At 41.8% G+C, this 20,084-nt stretch overlaps 1 protein-coding gene and 1 long non-coding RNA gene across 4 annotated transcripts in view; both read right to left on the bottom strand.

Annotated features, from left to right (window-relative positions):
* The window catches only part of cacna1g (calcium channel, voltage-dependent, T type, alpha 1G subunit), a 192,548-nt gene that overhangs the window by 115,477 nt on the left and 56,987 nt on the right, over positions 1-20,084 (bottom strand). The window lies entirely within an intron of this gene.
* Positions 1,957-15,385, bottom strand: LOC125742049 (uncharacterized). The gene is made up of 5 exons (XR_007397990.1): positions 15,244-15,385; positions 14,758-14,838; positions 10,225-10,482; positions 9,729-9,871; positions 1,957-3,246 (listed from the first exon to the last, which is right to left on the bottom strand). It is a non-coding gene; the product is annotated as an uncharacterized LOC125742049 (long non-coding RNA).

Raw genomic sequence — 20,084 nt, 5'->3', positions numbered from 1 at the left:
AAATGAAGGCTCGTCAGGACAGACTCTCTGTAGACCCCGACGCCTCTCTGTCGTCTGGCAGGCCCTCAAAGGCGTCTCCATGCTGAAAAGTTACAGTCTCAAAGTGTGGGTGGAATTCACTCACTGCTGACAGTGAGTTCAAAAGCTCGTCCACACTTCCCAGCACCATGATGGAGTCTGTTTATGCTCTAAAGGCCTTTCCTGTTTTAATAGCATAGAAGACAGGAGCCAACCTTTTTGTTTCATTGTTTGTTTCACTGCTGTAGTTGCTAATTCTGTAAACTAATGACAAAGCAGCAGGTATAGGAGACCAAGCAGCACTGTAGCATTAGAACATGGGTGAGTTTTTAAGAAGCTCCAAGCCATAGGAGCTCCTTCACTCACTTCCGGCACATCCTGTCATATTTTCGTGATTTTGTTTTTTTGTTCATTCATTTTGAAGGCTGTTTGTTTCAAACTGCTACCAAGACACTGAAAGTACTTTGATCCACATTTTACTCATTTAACATTTGAATAATTCATTTTCATTTAAGCCTCACACAAGACTTGTCCTAGCACAAATCGACAACCAAGTTTAGCATGGGTTAAAAAGATGAAAGAGAGATACCATCAGCATCCTAATTCTGTGATTCTGTGTTTCTTTACTCTTGTCACTTCATGCTTGTTTTCCTTCCTCTCTCCTTCTTTTTCTCCTCTTCCCTTTTTCAGATTACTCTTCTTTTACAAGTGGGAGTGTCTGATTGACTAAATAGTGGTTGAGAATGACCATACTTTTGCTATAATAGCCATATAGGTTCATATATTCTATACGCACTAATCAAAGCATCACATTCCACCATATTCTCTAAGAGTCTTCTGTCGCCCCATGAAGTGTTAGCAAAGATAGATGAGGCAAAAGACGGCACAGGCGCTAGTCGATATTTCATAAACTCTTGCTCCCTTTTCTTTTCTCTTCTCCGTCTGGCATGTCCTCAGCTCCTCTTGAGATAGAGTTAATCTCTGTCAATATTACCATGCACAAGGGTGAAAAGATGGAGAAGTGGGGAAATTGGGATGGAAAAGAGAGAGAGAGAAAACTTTCAGAAGTTTGTGGATGGATGGGGGGCAGTGGAAGGTGATAAGTTCTCGTAAAAGCATGATCTCACATCACCATAAAGCTGTTTGTTGCTCATACTTCCAGTGGAAAGATTTCAGACTGGAAGTCTGAAGAACAATGGAAAGTGACGCATATCTCCCCGGAAAAATTAAGAGAACCTAAACTTAATTCATAAATATATTGCAAAAGCTAACTAGCAGTGAAGGAAGCCATGGAAAACTTTAAAACTTTACTAGAAGGCTGTGTCCCAAGTTAAAGAAAAGCCCATTGCCTCAACCCCTGTTATTTTCATAACTAATAGGGCAGGTTCAGCACAGACTGAGGGGCACTCTTAACTTCTCCATTCCCCACAATTTTTATGACACATTTTATTCGACAGAAACTCACACAAACACAGTGAGAACATAAAACTCTATAAACCTCTAGAGCAATCTGAAACATGCTCCTCTTATGTTTTATTTCTTAATTGGTTTCACATAACAAATGGGTTTCCAGCTAATAACTAACAAGAAAAGAAACTAACAAGAAAAAACACAGAGCATGAATGCCAGTATGTACACTGCTATATGTACAACAGTATGAAAATCTGCTAAGCAAAGCACCTTGTGGGCTTTCTGTTAATGAGAAGCATTGCAGCTATGTGGGAACGGCCCGTTCATTAGTACCCTCCCTGGCCCAGTCTTTTCTGCACTATAAGCTCATTTGTAAAAACTTTTATTGCTGCAATTAGAATAATGTTCTTCCAGCACTCAAGTATCTGGAGGTGGAGACAACTACTCAGGAAACCATTTCCTGCCCCCCCCCCCACCCCCACCATACGCCAACCCCCAGCCTCCTGTCATGCTACTCATCTGGCTGTCACGACTCTTAGACTCTTCAACCAACCACATAACCAGCTTTTGAACCGCACAGGATGCAGCAGTACAGCTCTATCTTACGTCAGTAAGAAAGCCGTCCAGGGTCTACACTGCAGTAAGCTGTCTTTGCAGGACCACCTACTTAAACAACCATAATGTACCTATAGGGTTTCTGAAGAGCATGTCGACCACAGTCTCCAAAATATAGAAAAATATGGATCGCACATACAAATTTATACTAAGAATGCATGGTTCTGAGAATGCAGTATCAATCTCTTTACATTTACTTAGCAGATGTTTTTTTGTTCAAAGTGACATACAAATAAGGATAGCTTGAAGATAGAGAGTAAAGTCATGACCCATGGAGCAACAAAGCACCCAATATGCCATTTATTAAATCCTGAAAATAATAACAACATTCCATTACTTATCATTTCCAGAAGTACCCCGCTGTCAGGAGATGAACACAGCTGCTGAATGGCATGGCATAGTGCAAAATGGAGAAAATGAAGACAATAAAAACAAGACAGGTATAGGGGTATACTTTAAAATATTTAAGTGTTTTGTATACTTTGTTAAGTCTCTCTGGACAAACACTAGGCTTAGTCAGGAGATATCCAGGTCAGCGAAGCAGTTGATTCATTATAGCCTCTTAAGTTACCATAAGCTGCCCTCGGTGCTTCTGAAAACTTCACTGCCCTTCCCCAGTGCTAACATCAAACTTTCTCATGATATAGAAATGACAATGAGGTTAAACAGCAGAGGGAATTTATGGTCTTGTCATCAGCTGGGCCGCAGGCCTAGCTAGGTTTGACAATAACAGTGGGAATCTGTAACAGGCCACAGTCACGCGCAGCATGAGCTGAAGAACGCTGCAATGTTTTCAGAGTTCACACTTAGACCAGCTGCCTCACAGCAACAGAATTCTGCCTGAGAGGTTACAAACCGGGATGGGGGGGGTGGTGGGGGCGAGAGGAGAAAACAAGGGTATACGAGAAACCAAAAGAGACTGACAGGAAGCTCAAATTCTTTTTTGTTTTGACATTCTGGATCTGACCTCTAAGCAGGATGGGAATTGTGAACTACGTCCTCATTGATCTTTACCACCAGCATCTTAGCTTGTTGCAGATCTTCATGAAGTCTGCCTTTCTTCTTTTCCTCATCACACCTTCCCCTCTTTTTTCATCATTCTGTCACCGGACGCCAAGTATCCGGCGCAGTCATATACCGCGAAATCTTCATGACTTCATGCCATCCTGTCTTTCTTATCCATGCCTAGTGAGTATATTGACACTGCAATCAGAAGGTTAACAAACTAAGTGATGGGAATAACGAACATATTATCACTGACTCGTGACAGTTTTGTCTTGTTTCTTCAGTATGTTTTCTACAACAAACGGTTATGTTTCATGACAAACTTGTAGTGGCTTTACGTCTAGTGTACATAAAAAAATAAGAAATTTACAAACAAGAGGAGGCCATCCAGCCCATCAAGCTCATTTGGGGAGAACTTAACTAATAGCTCAGAGTTGTTATAATCTTATCCAGCTCTGATTTAAAGAAACCCAGGGTTTTAGCTTACACTACACTAGCAGCTACCAACTACACGCTGTATAAAGAAGTGCTTTCTCGAATTCAGTTTAAAGTGTTCTCCTACTAATTTCCACCTATGGTCATGAGTTCTAGTATTTAAACCAATATTAAAGTAGCCATTCGGCTGAACAGCATCAAGACCTGTTAGAATCTTATATGCCTGGATCATGTCCCCCCTTAATCTCCTTTGTGCAAGGCTGAACAGATTCAGCTCAGCTAACCTGATAAGACATTCCTCTAAGACCAGGAATCATTCTTGTAGCCCTAAGTTGAACCTTATCCAAGGCAGCAATGTCCTTGTTAAGATCTGGTGGCCAAACCTGCATATTCTAGGTAGGGCCTTACCAAGGAATCATATAATCGTAGCATCACCTCCCAACATCCTATTGGCCTTTTTTATTAATTCCCCACACTGAGGAAAGTGGGACATGGAAGCATCAACATACACAATGAGGTCTTTCTCATAAGCAGCTACCTTTATTTCAGTGGAACCCATAAAATATCTGTACTTTATATTTGTGCTCCCTGTATGGATTACCTTTATCTATGTTAAATATCATTTGCCAGGTTTCAGCCCAGTTACTAATTCAATCAAGATCCCATTGTAGCCTATGTGTTGCTAGTTTAGTATCTGTCACACCACCCACCTGGGTGTTGTCTGCAAATTTAACCAGTTTACTGTTTGTATTGGTGTCAATATAATTAATGTAAATTAGGAACAATAATGGTCTTAAAATTGAACCTTGTGGTACCCCACTATGAATGCAGGCCCACTGTGACATTGTGCCTCTAATAACTACCCGCTGCTTCCTGTCTGTTAACCAGTGTTCGATCCAAGCTGCTACAGTTCCTAAAATCCCTGCAGCTTTGAGCTAAAGCAAGAGCCGTTTGAGGGACAACATCAACATCAAAGGCCTTCTGGAAATTTAAGTAGATCACATGGTAGACCTTTTTGTGATCAATTTCTCTTGTAGCTTCCTCAAAAAACTGAAGTAGATTAGTTAAACAGGACCAATTGGATTATGGTTTCCATTACCTTTACAGTTATGCAAGTTAAACTGATTGGCCTATAGTTTGCTGGATTACTTCTATCCCCTTTTTTGAATATGGGTGTTATATCCAATCAGAAGGTACCACACCAGCAGATAAGGATTTCTGAAATAGTAAAGTTAAAGGTTGACTAATAATATCCCTCATCTCTTTTAAAACTATAGGTAAGATGCCATCAGGGCCCATGCAATTTACGTATTTATTTAGATCTTAGCTAGACTTTGTACCACATCAACCTCAGTTATACATATATTGGTCATAGACGACGCTGTATTTGTACTAAATGGTGGCAGGTTACTTATGTTCTCTACTGTGAACACCCGTGTAAAATAATCATTAAACTTATTTACTATATCAATATCATTTTCAATTATAAGACCCTTACTATCCTGCAGATTTTGGATTTCAGCTTTCAGAGCTCTTTTGGAGTTAAAATATTGGAATAAACCTTTAATGTCAGCCTTAGACTCCGATGCAATCTTCCTTTCTACATTCCTTTTAGCGAGTCTAATATTATTTCTTAACTCAACCTGTAGACTTAGATACTCCTGCTTTATTTTGAAATCGTTAGTTAATTTCCATTTGTGGAAGAGAGCCCTTTTCCTACTGACTTTATTCTTAATTTCTGTAGTAAACCACTTTGACTGCAGTTTTCTAAATTTAGTTCCCCATGCCTCTTCAACCGTTTTGCTGTTTAACTCCATCCAGTTTACAGTTTCTAGTTTCAGTCTCATTCCATTAAAGTTAGCCTTCCTCACATTGTATATTTTTGTTTGCTCTTCAGACACTAAAATTAATCTCAAATATGATCATGTTGTGATCATTACCATCCAGTGATTCTAAAACCTCTAATTTTCCAATCCTACCCTGGTTTTAGACAAAACAAGATCAAGAAAGGCTTCTCCCCTGGTAGGGGTCTTAATAAACTGAGTTAAAAAATAATCCTGTACTAATTCCACCATCTTAAGTACATTTACAGAATTACGCTATGCCCCACTGAATCCCAGGTACAGTAAATCAAAATCACGCATAACCACCACATAATTTTTATTACTCATAATCTTGGTATTGTCATACTATATAACATACTGCTTTCCTCTGCCGCTTCATTAGATGCTCTATAACAAACACCGACAATTAGGCCATTTGAGTTTTTAGCATCTAGTTTTATCCATACAGCTTCTGTACTTTTATTTTTATCAGTGAGTTTCCTTGCCTGCAAGTTTTCTTTTACCTATACTGCAACGCCACTTCCCTTGTTGCCTATCTGGTCTCTATGGAACAAGGTGTAACCATCCATATTATATTCTTCACCATCATTGTCACTCATCCATGTTTCAGTTATTCCTATAATGTCCTAAGAGTCTGATGAAATTAAAGCCTCTAAATCATGAATTTTGTTTGTTCCTACAGACCGCAAAGCGTAGGCCTTTTTCAGTACCCACTTTTAATATTAACTGGGCTTTCTGTCTCTCCCCACCTATATTCTTAACGAACCTCCCTGCTCCCCAATCCCTAGTTTAAACATTCCTCAACTATTCTACACATACTGTACACCTCCCCAATAGACTGGTTCCCCTCTAGTTCAGATGCAACCTGTCTGGCTTGAACAGGTCCCACCTGTTCCAGAAGGTCTTCCAGTGCCCCATAAACCTAAACTCCTCTTTCCTACACCACCCTCTTAGCCACGCGTTTAATCCTCTTATCTCAGCAAACTTAGCCTGGCTTGCACGTGGCACGGGAAGTATTCCAGAGAATACCACCGTGGATGTTCTGCTTCTAAGCTTATCTGCGACTTCTATAAATTTATCCTCCAGAACAGCCCTCCTGCCCTTTCCTGTGTCATTGGTGTCAACATGCACCACGACCACTGGATCCACCCCAGCTGGGGCCAAAAGCCTGTCCACACGATCTGGAAGGTCCCCTTCATGGGCACCAGGCAGGCAATACTCCATACGGGACCCTCTATCACAGGTGCACATATAACTGTCTACACCTCTAAGAATTGAATCCCTTACTACCACAGCCACCCTCTTCCTGGGGTAGGGGGCTCCTCAGTGCCCAAGGGCCCTCCTTCCTCCCCAGTCTCTTCCGGATCTAAAGCTGGAAGCACCTGAAAGCGGTTAGACACAGTCACTTCAGGTGATGCTGCCTCTGTAAACTGTGTACGCCCTTCTCTATGTCTATAACCTATGTTCACGCAGAGTTCTCGACCTCTCTGCCCTTCATCCTCCCCCCTCCCCGCTTGTGACGTTCACACCATCTCCCTAGAAGGCGTATTAACTCTCTCCTCTAACTCCTTTTCCCCAAACGAGCTTGATAGGCTGAATGGTCTCCTCTCGTTTGTAAATTTCTTATGTTCTTATGTTCCTTGTACTCCTTGTTCTTGTACTCCTCTTGAAGTCTAAAAGGAATGTGAATTAATTCCTTAAAGTAGTTAAGGTTATTATGACAAATTATGTATTTTCTATGCATGAATGTCTTTAATACCCTGCAAGTTAAGTAGACTGCCAAGATCTTAGACCCAGTACTACACCACAGTGTTAAGATCGCATGTTCTTCTTTAGAAACTTCAATCAATTCAAGACAGGATACCATTAAGAAGCAGATGTATTACGGACAGTAGTCCATAAAGCAAAAAGTCTGATATAAAACCATCAATGTAACACATAAGTAATGCAGATTTACTTCACTAAATATAAGCAAAGACACCATTTATTTTCAGTTTTCATTTTGTATTAAAGTTCATTTTAAGCAAAGCAAGGAGTATTTAAACAATGTAAGAAAACACCAAAAAATGTTTCATTTTTTTTTTGCCATAAAGACAGGAAAAATTAAAATCTTAGTTTGTTGATCTAGGTCCTCTGTCCCAGAATAGCAGGACAAACCAGCACGACTGCACATCACCTCCATCCACCCATCCATTCTTCCATTCATCCATGCCACCTTTCAACACAGGGTACTATTCCCAGCACAGGGAGTCTTTTCCAAGGAAGCACAGGAAACAAGGATGGAAAAGGTGCCAGCCCACTGCAGGGCACACGCACAGACACTGACACCTGCGATCACACACTATGAGCAATCTAGAGACAACACTAACCTCCCATATGGTAATCAAAAAGATTAAGTCATCTGTAAATGTTAGCGTGGTGACCCAGTGTTTGACACTGTTGCTTCAGACCTCCAGGGTCAGGGGTCTGGATCCCACCTGCATTATGTGTGAGTAGAGCTTGCGTGTAACTCCCAGTGCCATGCAAGTTTCATCACAATATTCTGGTTTCCTACCGCAGACATGCTGTTAGGTTAATTGGTGTCCCAAATTGCCTGTGTTTGGTTGTGTATGCGTGCCCTGCCCTGGGCAGGCATCCCTTCCAGGTTGTGCGATAATCCTGTGCTGCCAGGGATCAAAGTCAGATGGCTGAATGTCAGCTGCAATATTATTCAAGTTTAGAAGAACAGAGCCCCACAATAATAACACTGTAGCATGAAATACAACTTTTCATTGACAATTGACAATACAGACACCTCACTTAACGACGGTGTTCCGTTCCTACGACTAGTTCGTTAAGCGAATTGGCCGACAAGCGTGGAGCTGTCCCTTACTGATATTTCGAGCATACGGTAGGCTACTGGTAGTGGGTTTCTGTCAATCATCTTTAGATATTGTTTTAAGTTTGCCTTTGCACAATTTATAACATTTTAGCATATCTATAAATATTAATATAGTGTACTGTATTCTGTAATAAGCAGAAGAGAGGAATCCAAAGCTCTAATACACATTACTTAGGTTTGCTTACTATAAATAAAGGTAATCAGAGACTGAGAATGCTGACTGACTGCAGGAATGAGACTGAGACTGAGAAAGGATAATGTGAGATAAGATGCTTGATGCTGAGAGGCTGCACTGCTGACAACCAAAGTTCTCGAACAGCGTGCCATACTGACTGGTGGGAGAGATGGTTTTAAGTTTGGACGGTCGTTAAACAGGTAGGTCATTAAGTAAAGAGTGTCTGCATTTTACCATCTCTCTCTCTCTCTCTCATTCCCAGGCAGTATGGAAGTTACGGAAATGATGGTAAATAGAAAACCGCTGTCACTTTCTATTATGTGCATTTCCAGGTTGAACACACTAAAGACAAATCTATCCAAAGTCCAGTTCCACTTGATGAACCCTCAAAGAATGTAAACAATGTCTGGACTATGAAGATAGTGTTTAATCAGTTCATGATGGAAAGAGGCTAGCATATACAGTATACAGAATGGTCCCCCTTCACATGACCCCCCCAGTTACAAAAAAACGTCAGACCGATACAAGAGTTCTCAGGTAGAGATTTTTCTTGTTGTGCCTTCGACTGCATTATCTTTGCCTGTCTACGTTGTCTTTGCCTGTCTGCATTATCTTTGCGCTGTTCCCGCGCACCACTGTAGCCGAAATGTTGATGGGCCCAATTTTCTGCTACCTCTGGACTGACTGCTGATTCTTCTCCTGTCTCCTGCACCCCAGTAATTGAGATGTTACTTTTGCTGAATGCCTCCTTATGAAATCTAAGTTGCCTGGCAACGGACAGTCCGAAACCACAAAGACACAGAGGTGTTTCCTAGCTCCAGCGAGTTTGTGCCCCAGTACGTATTCGTGTGTGAGAGCTCTCATCTCTGCGTGAGCCTACCAAAGACCAGGCCTGCACTCAACATGATGCTGCTCTTCATTAATTTTCTTTAAATCTTGTCACTAGATTCCTGGATAAAGAGGCGGGGCCTATTATTGTGCGATGAAACATGTGGATGAGTATTCATCGCCACTGAAGACAGCATTACAGATAATGTTAAAATCCACACATGGCTTTGGCTCTATAAATGTAGCTAAGGAAGTTACCATGCCACATACTGACAAGTATGATGCGCACTGGACTACCAGCATCACAATGGGCATCACGGTACAGCCTGTCCAACGCTCATCAGACCCAATCACATGCTTAGCCCAGACCCAGGCTGGGAAAATGCCAACCAACCATGGATTTCTTTTTATTTTGCTGTAAATATCATGGTAGAAAGCCAAAAACTTTTTAAACTCTTACAGGCAAACATCCCCCGTCCCCTCCATGGAATTCTATGGCCCACCTTATATTTCATACCTGAGGACAGGCCCGATATTCATCAAGCTTCCGATGTGCCGTCCACCTTCGCTTCGTTCCTGCTATCATCCGGTCCACCAGTCTTATCGGAGCTGGCCTTCCCGGCCCACCGCAAACACTCACGCCTGACGATGCCTTAATGACTTGGAAGCAGAAACTGTCAAGCTATATGGGAGCTTCTGCAGCCTGAGAAGTTTTTTTTTTTTTTTTTTTTTAAGTCTAAAAGCACAGAGGGGGACCGATCTCCTGTTCAACAGTGATATGCTTCGCAGTTAGGCTTGTTAGCAAGCACACTTGAGATAGGAAAACCTGTCACAGAGAACAGAGTGAAGACTCCAAACACGCATTTAACAACAGAATCACTAGTATAGTATAGTTGCAAGCGTAAAAACACTGACAAATGCAAAAACCGTTTCTATAAGTAAACATTTCTGTGTATATATTTTTAATGTATACCTAGTACCCAAGCATGACATTCAGTTCTATTTTATTTTACCTTATTTTGTCATCAGGCAAGGCAAAATGGTGCTATGAAGGCTTACACCTCCAGGATTGTGGGCTTGATTCCTGCCCTGGCAATGTGTGCGGAGTTTTCAAGTTTGTTCCTGTGCTTGTGTGGGTTTCCCACTTAGTTCTCTGGTTTCTTCTTATGGGCTAAATTAGTAGCTCTCAGTGTGTGTCTGCCCAGTCCAGGGTGTCCCCTGCCTCATGCCATGTGCTTCCTGGGATGGATTCCAAGTTTGAATAAGTAGTTCTGGGAAAATGGATGGACAATACAAAAGGAAAGTAAACCCGTTTCATATGTGCTAAGACAGGCACAGAAAACTTGAAACAACATGACAGAGTTTTTTTTTTCCTTTATCCAGTCTATACACAAAAATAGTTTGCTGAACACTCATACATCTCTTGTTTTACTTCGCATGGCCTAAATCAGAATTTGGGAATTTCCCACACCAACAGGGGCAGCTTAACTTATCTGGGTGCCCAAGGCTGACATAAGCATTGGCAGCCAGGTGTTGCCGATTTAACTAACTATACTATATTTCAAGAGGGGGGGGTAGGGTCCTGGTGTTTGCTGGTGCCCTCGGCTATAGTCTAGAATAGCCTATATGTTTATCCAGTCTTGCACAAATATGTGCAAAATGAGAGTTGCAAAGCAACAAGAGTAGGTGTAAGATTTGGCTCATGGGAATTAAACTTGCAAAGAAATGTTCTGAGGGCAGAACGAAAAAATGATTGGTTCAAAAAAATAACCAATCAAATTATAGAGGAGGTACTGTAGGTCCAAGCAACTATAGGAGGCAGGACCAACCAATCAGGTGTTTTGATCTCACTTTCTCCAGTCACTTGGATCCATCTCCCCTATAATCTGATTGGTTATCTCTCTGAAAAAAAAAAAATTTTGTGTAAGTAAAACTCCCAGTCTAAGATTTGGCAACTACGGTTATCTGAATGAGACAAATGCCGTCTCAGATGGGGTCCTGTCTAGAACTAAGGTGGCAACAAAAGCAATCATGCCACAGAATCTACCAAAAGTATCACCTGCCTCTCTCCTGCCCCCACCTGGTCACAATAATCATCTCATCATCCCAAAATGTAATCACTGAGACTGTTACTTTGCTTAGAGGTCTAAATGACATGTGCTAAAAACACAAGACCTTTCTTCGTGCTACTGAGCCTCTGTGGCCTTGGATATATTCACTCTTGCATTTTTAATAAAGAAATAATCATAGTAAAACAAGATGAGTGTATAAAAAAAGTTAATTGATGCTGCAATATAAAGTGGTATTGAGCATTCCACAACCTTTGACCCCCAACTGATTAGAGCACTTGAGTTTTTCCTGTTTATGTTTGCCTTTTATTTGTTCATCAAAGCATATTGCCATTGCAGCTGTTCATGATGGCGACAGCATTTGCATGAAAACATAAGAGTCTTGTGAGACATATTATGCTATCACATAACAGCTCCCACTGGCAGGGAAGGGCTTCGCAACATATTAACACAGTTTATCATTTCAGAACCTGAAACCGAGCACACAAAGGGACCCCGCGTACCAACAGAGACATCTTCTCACCAACCATTTTCTCAGCAGAAGCTGATAAAATTAGCATTTGTCTTTCCCAATGAGCAGCTATTTGCATAACAATTTGCATACGCGGTGCGCTCAATTTATGGGCTGAAGTATCTGACCTTAGCTTGACTAGGGAGCAATGTTGTAATTAATTTTCGTCTTTGTTCCATCTTAGCCAACATTTAGAGAACTTTAAAATTCATGCAATGTGGATGCAATGTGCATTTTGGACCGAAACACTCCATCTGCCACCGCATATGCAATAAAGGAGGCAGGATACGTAATAAACACACCATAGGAGTTATTCAGGGCTTCAAATACGGTTTAAATTTCAGAAGCATATTTGGATTAAAGGCCATCACTGCAGCCTTGCTGAGGTAGCGGATTCACTCAAATTTGTGCTGGCTACTTTCTCCAATTAAACAGGCCAGCATCACTGAGGGTCACCATTTATTTATCACCCGGTCTCGACACAAAATGTGTATCTGTGTCCAAATGAATATGTATTTGTTTGGATCATTATTCTTTATCAGAGTTAGTCAGAACAGAAGCAGGGAGGCTCTGTGTGTGTGTGTGTGTGTCTGTGTATGTGTTTTGTGAGTCAGAAGAGTTGGCACAAGGGGTCCAGGGAAGAAGGCTGTTGTGGGTTTTGCTCAGCAGGACTGGGGATTAAGGAGCAGCTGATCAGCATTTCCTGTCAGAAAGCAAATACATGCCTCTTAAACCGCAGGCCCACCACAATGTGACCACGCCAACCACGCAGAAACCGCAAACACACCACGATGAAACCACACACACCGGGGTCTTCATCGCTTGGGGATGCACCAACATGATTCAGCCCGATTCTCACAGCACTGGGGCCAGTCACATTACAATGCAGCCATTCTCAGTGCACCAACACTGCCCACACTGCACTGAAATCTTTTTTAACTGCACTGTGACAGGTCACATTGTGATGAAACCACCCAAAATGATAAAAAAAAAACAACAAATTGTGCCAACGCCAGACTCTGTCTCTGTAGAAGCCATAGTCAAAATGCAACGAAAAGTGATACTGTACAAATTAATGAGAAACCACAAAATGAGGTCTCATGAAAGCAAAGAGGAATCCACACAAACGATTCTGATGCCACATTGAAAAGAGCTTCATTCACTGTGATAATAAAGATTCCCAATAGAACTGTGGCGCAGGTTCCTTCTCGGCTGTAAGTAAAATTCAAAATGCATAACTTCTATGTGGTATTGCCATTTGATGCCCTTTACCCCTATGCAGAGGTTCTGTTATGTGATCCCACTCCTCCCATCAATTTCTGCATCCCTGTCAGCTCCCTCTTAGCCTACGCCGACATCACCGAGAGTCCCAGCTACCCATGCAGCCTGGGTCACGCCCCCATTCGCAGGCAGCACACTTTGGCCCCTCTGTGGCGCTCCTCCCCTCCCATGGTGACAGGCGGGCACCTGGCAGTGTGACCGATCCCGGGGCGGACAGCAAGGTGGCCGTCAAGCTGAACCCACGCTCTGCTCTGCTGGGGTCCTGCAGAACAGCCTCTCCACTGGCTACTCAGCGGTGACGGCACCTAGAAACCCTCTCGTTATTTACACAAAGTCCTTATTGCTCAAAATGAGCCAATGTGGAGACAATGGTGCAATTTTTAGCTCGGTTAATTTTAAGAACTCAAGCTAAATCTACAGTGCATAGGCCTAGTTCAATTAGACAGGGATTCAAGCCTTGTTCAATGGCCCTCTGGTGAAATCACTGAACCAACACCAGGATTTGAACTGAATACTTTCTACCCACAAGCACAGCATCCTAATCCAATCAAATACAGTCAAATACAGCAGCCACTCGAATTTTCCATTTCGTGTAGATCAGTGGTTCCCAAAACTCTCCTCTAGCACCCCGCGAGCCATTTCATATATTTTATATGCTCCACCACCAGACAATCGGAGTTTCATTCAAATAAAGCTCATAATTATTGGCATCAGGTGTGCCGGAGGTGAAAAATTATAAATACATGGCATGGCTGGGGGCACTGAGGGAGAAGTTAGGAAAACATTAGTATGGGGGAGGGGGAGATCATTAGAATGTAGGGAATTCTTTGGCATAAGCACTGGGTGGTGTGGGGTAGTACTTTAGCCTTAGACCTCCAGGGCTGGGCTTTGAATTTTACCTCCATGTAGTGTGTGTGTGTGTGTGTGTGTGTGTGTATGTGTGTGTGTGAGGGCATGTATATATTACATTTTGGAGACAAAATGTCCCCACAATGTAATAAAAATCTGTTTTTTCAGTCCCCACAAGGGAAATCTCAATTTTCTAAAAATCCATGAATGCAACTAAAAAAACTAAAAACGCCAAAAGTCTCGCATTTTTGTTTGGTTACTCATGGTTAAGGTTAGGGCTGGGTAGACCAAATGTCCCCCCACAATGTAATAAAAACCTGTTTCTTTGACATTGTGGGGACCATTTTTCAGGATTAGAATTTTCCCCATAGAGTTGAATGGAGAGTCCCCACAAAGGTATAATTACGAACCGGTGTGTGTGTGACAGAGAGAGAGAGAGAGAGAGAGAGAGAGTGTGTTTGTGTGTGTTTGTGCGTTCTCTCCATGTTGCATGGAGAGGTTCCAGGTACTCAAATTTCCTCCAACAGTGCAAAATCATGCAGACTAATTGGTTTCTCTAAATCACCCATAGTGTATGACTATGGTGTACAGTGACACCAAGCTAAGCAACTAGAAGACAGATAGATAGATGGATTACTGAGGATAAAAAATAACGCAGACTGCCCGGGGTCCTGGACATAACCACTACACAAGCACATTAACCAAAGGAACAAGACACATAAGAGTACTGAACAACACCATTCTTTTAGTGACATGCGGAGTCAAGGGATACATTATGTCCAAAATAGCTGTGTGTCTCTCCGGGGAAACAAACACTTCCTGTCTGTTTATATTACCTTCAGTGGCTCAGTCCTCTTACAGTAGCTTTTTACAGTGTGCACAGCTCGCGTTTCCTTCACCATCCTAGTGCTGAAGAACTAAATTAGAAAGCAAATAACATAATTCCACATGTAAGGATTCGCAGTACTCTATCTGGAGCTACAAAACACACACTTTAAAAATGAGTCACCAACTTAAAAAAAAAATTGATGGTGTGTCCAAAGTCAGTTACAGCAATATTCACAGTGCCTAGGATGATACCCAAAATTCTTTTATTCATATACATATATCTTTAAGTAGGCACACTAAACCAAAAACAGAGAGACTCAATTGATGGATACTATCTGAATGCCACAGTAAAATCCAGGGACCTTGCAAAACAGTCCGTTATATCCAGAGTTGATGTATGCGCAGAACACAACTACAGGACACCATTTACTCATGCCACACATCAGCAGACTTGTGGTATAGATTATATTGTACGTGTAGTAATACAACTTTACCTGACCAGATGTGTGACTATTAATAATCCCGACTCCGTATCTGCGCTGGATATCCGTTATAGCCGCTTTCGTGTCCGTTACAGCGAACAAAACTACGCTATATATCACCGGCAGGCCACGCGCCTTATAGGCGGAGCCTGCAGGTCCGTTACAGCGAACAAAACTACGCTATATATATGACCGGCAGGCCACGCGCCTTATAGGCGGAACCTGCATGTCCGTTATAGCCGAACAAAACTACGCTGGATATCACCGGCACGCCACGCGCCTTGTAGGCGGAGCCTGCATGTCCGTCACAGCGAACAAAACTATGCTGGATATCACCGGCACGCCACGCGCCTTGTAGGCGGAGCCTGCATGTCCGTTACAGCGAACAAAACTACAGCTAAAAGCGGCCTAGGGGACCAAATTGTTTGTCCGTTATAAGCGAAATTCCGTTACTTTATATGCAAGTCCGCTATAACGGAATTTTACTGTAATACCAATTATTTAGCATGAAGTGGAAAAAGTTTTAGTGTCTTATCGATATGACGATAACGGGTCATTACAATGATTACCTAACTAAGTGGACAGATAAATAATGTTTAGTAATCTTTGGCATTATGAAGATGTTATGAGTTTAGTTTGGTATGAAAAATACACAACGTAAAAGGAAAATTAATTGGTAATGGTGGTCACCAACGTCAAATCTGAGAAAAGCAGTAATTATTTTGTACTGTCATTTGATGATTGTAAAGACATGTAATGTTATGGATAGTCTGAACAGTGAAGTCTGAATGATTAAATCAAATTATTTCTTTAAGCCAATAATCTCTAATTAACACTCAACACTGTAAGAAACTGTAATTGGATGGTTTTTATATCAAGATTTAGATTTTAGTATGTTGAGTCCTATATTCATACCTACCACATTTTTGTGTCTTATGATGTTAAAAAAAAAAAAAAAAACGATGTCTGGTCTCTTGCCATTAGTATTCAGTTAAAAGGTCAAGCACAACGTGACCGAGATGCTGAAAATTCATACACCTGGAAAGATATCTCGGAGCCAAGTACTAAACACTGATTCTGCCTGTTTCCTCTATGCAAATTTAACATAATTATTAAAAAGATCCATCCATCTCCTAACCGCTTATCTCGATCAGGGTTGCAGGGGGCCTGGAGCCTGGGGGGCCCGGAGCTTACCCCCGCCAACACAGAACACAGGGATGGGGTCCTCCCTGGACAGGACACCAGCCTATTTACTCACACTATTTACAATTTAAGGATGCCATTTCATCAAAGTGCATGTCTCTGGATCTGGAGAGGACACCGGCGTATCCCATAAACCCCCACACAGCACGGCAAAGACATGCACACGCCACATACACAGAGCAGGACGCCGGGATTATTCAAATCAGGCAACTTTATATTAATACCATAGTCTAGCAGGTGGAAATCACCTTTTGTGTTCTTTGCGCAGGGAATGGGAGGATGCATTAGGCAAAGTGTGACACACACGGGAGCAGGAATGTACTTTGGGGGGTGGAGGATCAGAACCTTGGGGCAGATGACGCACAAAAACGTCCCCAGAGAAGCACTGGTCCTCAGGTGTTCAGCACTAGCAGCCCATGCACAAATCCCAGGACCCCCACTGGTGTGCTGTGTGGGTACACGCATCTTTCCTGAGAGTGTGCTCAAGACTGCAGGACAGATTTAATACAAAGTCCAATCATTTCACTATAAAAATAATGCTGCAGTAAAGCAGTTACATAGCTTGCATTTTTGCACATTTTTAAAGGCAATTTTCTAAAGTAATTTGGGCCTAAAACTATAATTGAAAATATAAAAAAATCCAAGCAGCAGCACTGCCTGCTTCCCTACTTCCTCCCCATCTTTCGCCTCTTTCCACCTGTAGTAATTTCTCCCTCCATCTCCTGTTCCACCCCTGGGACATCTGTTCCCTTTAGGTCTCCCTGGATCTCCGGGACACCAGACGGTTTACACGCCGCCCCTTTGTACACACACCAGGATGTTTGCATTTATGAGAGGCTGATCCAGAAGCGAGCTCAGGAATACGGGGACCCCTCACAGGCTGAGAGGGATGAATAAAACATCACTCAAACTGGGACGGTGGCGAGAGCTCCACTGGAGCCGTTTTAGCAGATTCTGCTAGACAGAAGAGACACCCAGAGCTTCCGCAACCTGAAATGGTGTTTCCTCATCTGAACTAACTGTCGATTGTGAGAATCGCACATGTCATTTAATTTCTTTGCCTTTCTCCTGGGCCTGTTTGAAGTGGATCGACATGGTTTCTTCCCAGGAGAAGGAGTAGTGAGTGGACCCATAGAGAACGGAGAATAAAATCAGGAGCCTTTTAAAGTAGCTCAGTATAATATCACCGATATTCTGTAGGGAAGTCAGATAATCCACCATATACAGAATGGCTTTAAAACCAAAACTATGCTACCACTATTTAATTTTAATATTAAGAGCTATTCACCCATTTTCTATACCTGCTTTTTTATGCAGGGTTACGGGGGTCCAGAGCAGAGAATAGGAAACCAGAGATCCCACTACTGGAAACAGCACGATAAGCATTACTATGGTCGTCTGATTGTGTAAATGTTATTATCCAGCCTTACACTGTCATTAACCATCTATCCAGCATCACGGAGGACCTGGGCGCAGAGCACAGTCCACTGCAACATCAGCATTATTGCTGTTGCTATTGTTTTTAAGCTATGCAGAAAGACTGCAGTCCATCTCGGCTTTCTCTATGTAAGAGATTATGGTCTTTGCCACAGCCTCTGAGATTACTTCAGCAGACAGACAAGGATGACCATTCTGCCAGAGAATCCTTTATTATCATTAATCACATGCCCTATTTACGGAACATCATCTATTTCCCATCTTGTACAGCAGGGAGATTCAAAATGTTCCTGCTTGAAGGATCTCAGTGAGAAGCACTGAAATGCCAAGGGGGGGGGGGGGGGGGATGAATGTTTTTTTAATCAGCTGGGCCTTAAATGAGATGACGTTTGTCCTCAAGCTTATAGGCTCAGAGTCTTACAGGTTGGAAAGAAAACTTGAAGGCGCCTTGTAATCGTCGCTTCCCTGTACAATTCCTGCCCAGGTTATAGGGCTGAATGATAAGCAGAAAGTATTTCATCGCGATTTTTCTGACAGATTTGTGTTTCGATTTGCCATAAATTTTTATATGTCAAGCTTCAGTTCAATTTTCAGTATGCCATAGACTTTAAACATATGACACGGCATTACCACGTGAGATACCATCAAAATATTATCTGTTCTATATTCTAATGCAAAGATGAGAACATAAAGATATCAATTGCTTCCGACATGCATTTATTACTTTTGTAAATTAGCAGAGAACAAACATAAAACGATTATCAGAAAAGCTGTGACTGTTACGTTACATTAAGTAATAATGATAAAAACAAAACAATTCCAGTTAAAAGTAAAACAACATCGATCTACAGCTAATTGCTTAGACCCTAAATAACAAAACCGCCGTTTCCTACAGAGCCCTCCTGGGTTCAGGTAACCAAGAGCACGGTTTGCCAATTCTTTCCCACAATTGAACAATCCATGCGCACATTACATTGCTGTCCGTTCCCACGCTTTACCAATCTGTGCGCGCGGCTTTGGAATCTGTTCCCTACTTGTTGTACTAATTGTTTTTCCTTTGTGCTACTAAAGTTTTCACAGTACTAGCATTAGTGCTACAGCTTAAAGTAATTTGAGAAGACATTATAAGTGTCACTTTTAATGTATTTTGGAAATAATAAGACCGCCCATACCCCACTGTAATGCGGCTTTTATTACCGATATGGAATTAAGAATAATTTCACAAGATTGTCGAAACTAATACCTGACTAAAATATATTCCATAAATACGAATATATTATGGGTTTTACGTCTTCTTGGGGGTGATAACACCTCTACTGCTGTGAGGATTAGACTGTCCCAATGTTTTCTTGATGGGTGCTAACGCCCATTAACAAAAATGAAAGGTGTGATACGCAAAAGAACGTGCTGTTGGCGGTTAAAGGGGTCCGTAGCGTAACTCTGACCATGAAATAAGTAGGTAATTCACTTATAACTCAGCAGCAATATCAATTTTTTCGCACTGCAAATATAACCTATTCCCTGCGTTTCACGTGTTTGCTGCTTGTGGGCGTATCCTCAGTTGTCTTGGACCACTTCTGATTGGTAAGCATGACTGGCATGCGGGAGGATGGCACTAATGATTGGTAAAAAATGACTGTCACACAAGGAACACGGTATGAATTTGTGAAACTATTTTCATGACAGTTTTAAACCCCGGGGAAGACGTGCTGTATAATGCACGTACAAAATCGCTGCTTTTGCGATTTCCTAAGCGAGTCTTTTCAAATCTACATCGATAAATCGTGCAGCCTACCGGCTTATAACAGATTTTAAGATCAAAAGACACATATTACTTATATTTAATCATAACCACTCTTATCCAGCCAGATCTGAAGTCTGGAACCTGAAGTAACAAGTCAGGAAAATAAAACACCGCATCAATGGGACATTGGTCTCACAGGGGTACATCGGAGATTGCAAAATATCCAATGACATCCTGTTAATGCATCTCATAAATGACCACAGTATACATAAATGCAGTAAATTGTTAACTAAATATTTATTACTCTGGAATATAACGCTTTAATATGTGGTTGTGATGCAATAATGTAAAATACATATACACAAAAATACACATACAACCCTTTACCACAGTCATGTTATTTCTGCCTGAATTTCAGTCAGAAACACAGGCACGCACACACACACACATTTGGTGGAGTCCAAGCAAT

Source organism: Brienomyrus brachyistius, chromosome 5, assembly GCF_023856365.1.
Source record: "Brienomyrus brachyistius isolate T26 chromosome 5, BBRACH_0.4, whole genome shotgun sequence".
Lineage (NCBI taxonomy): Eukaryota > Metazoa > Chordata > Actinopteri > Osteoglossiformes > Mormyridae > Brienomyrus > Brienomyrus brachyistius.
The sequence above is the reverse complement of the archived record's forward strand: the minus strand, read 5'-3'. Positions and strand labels throughout refer to the sequence as shown.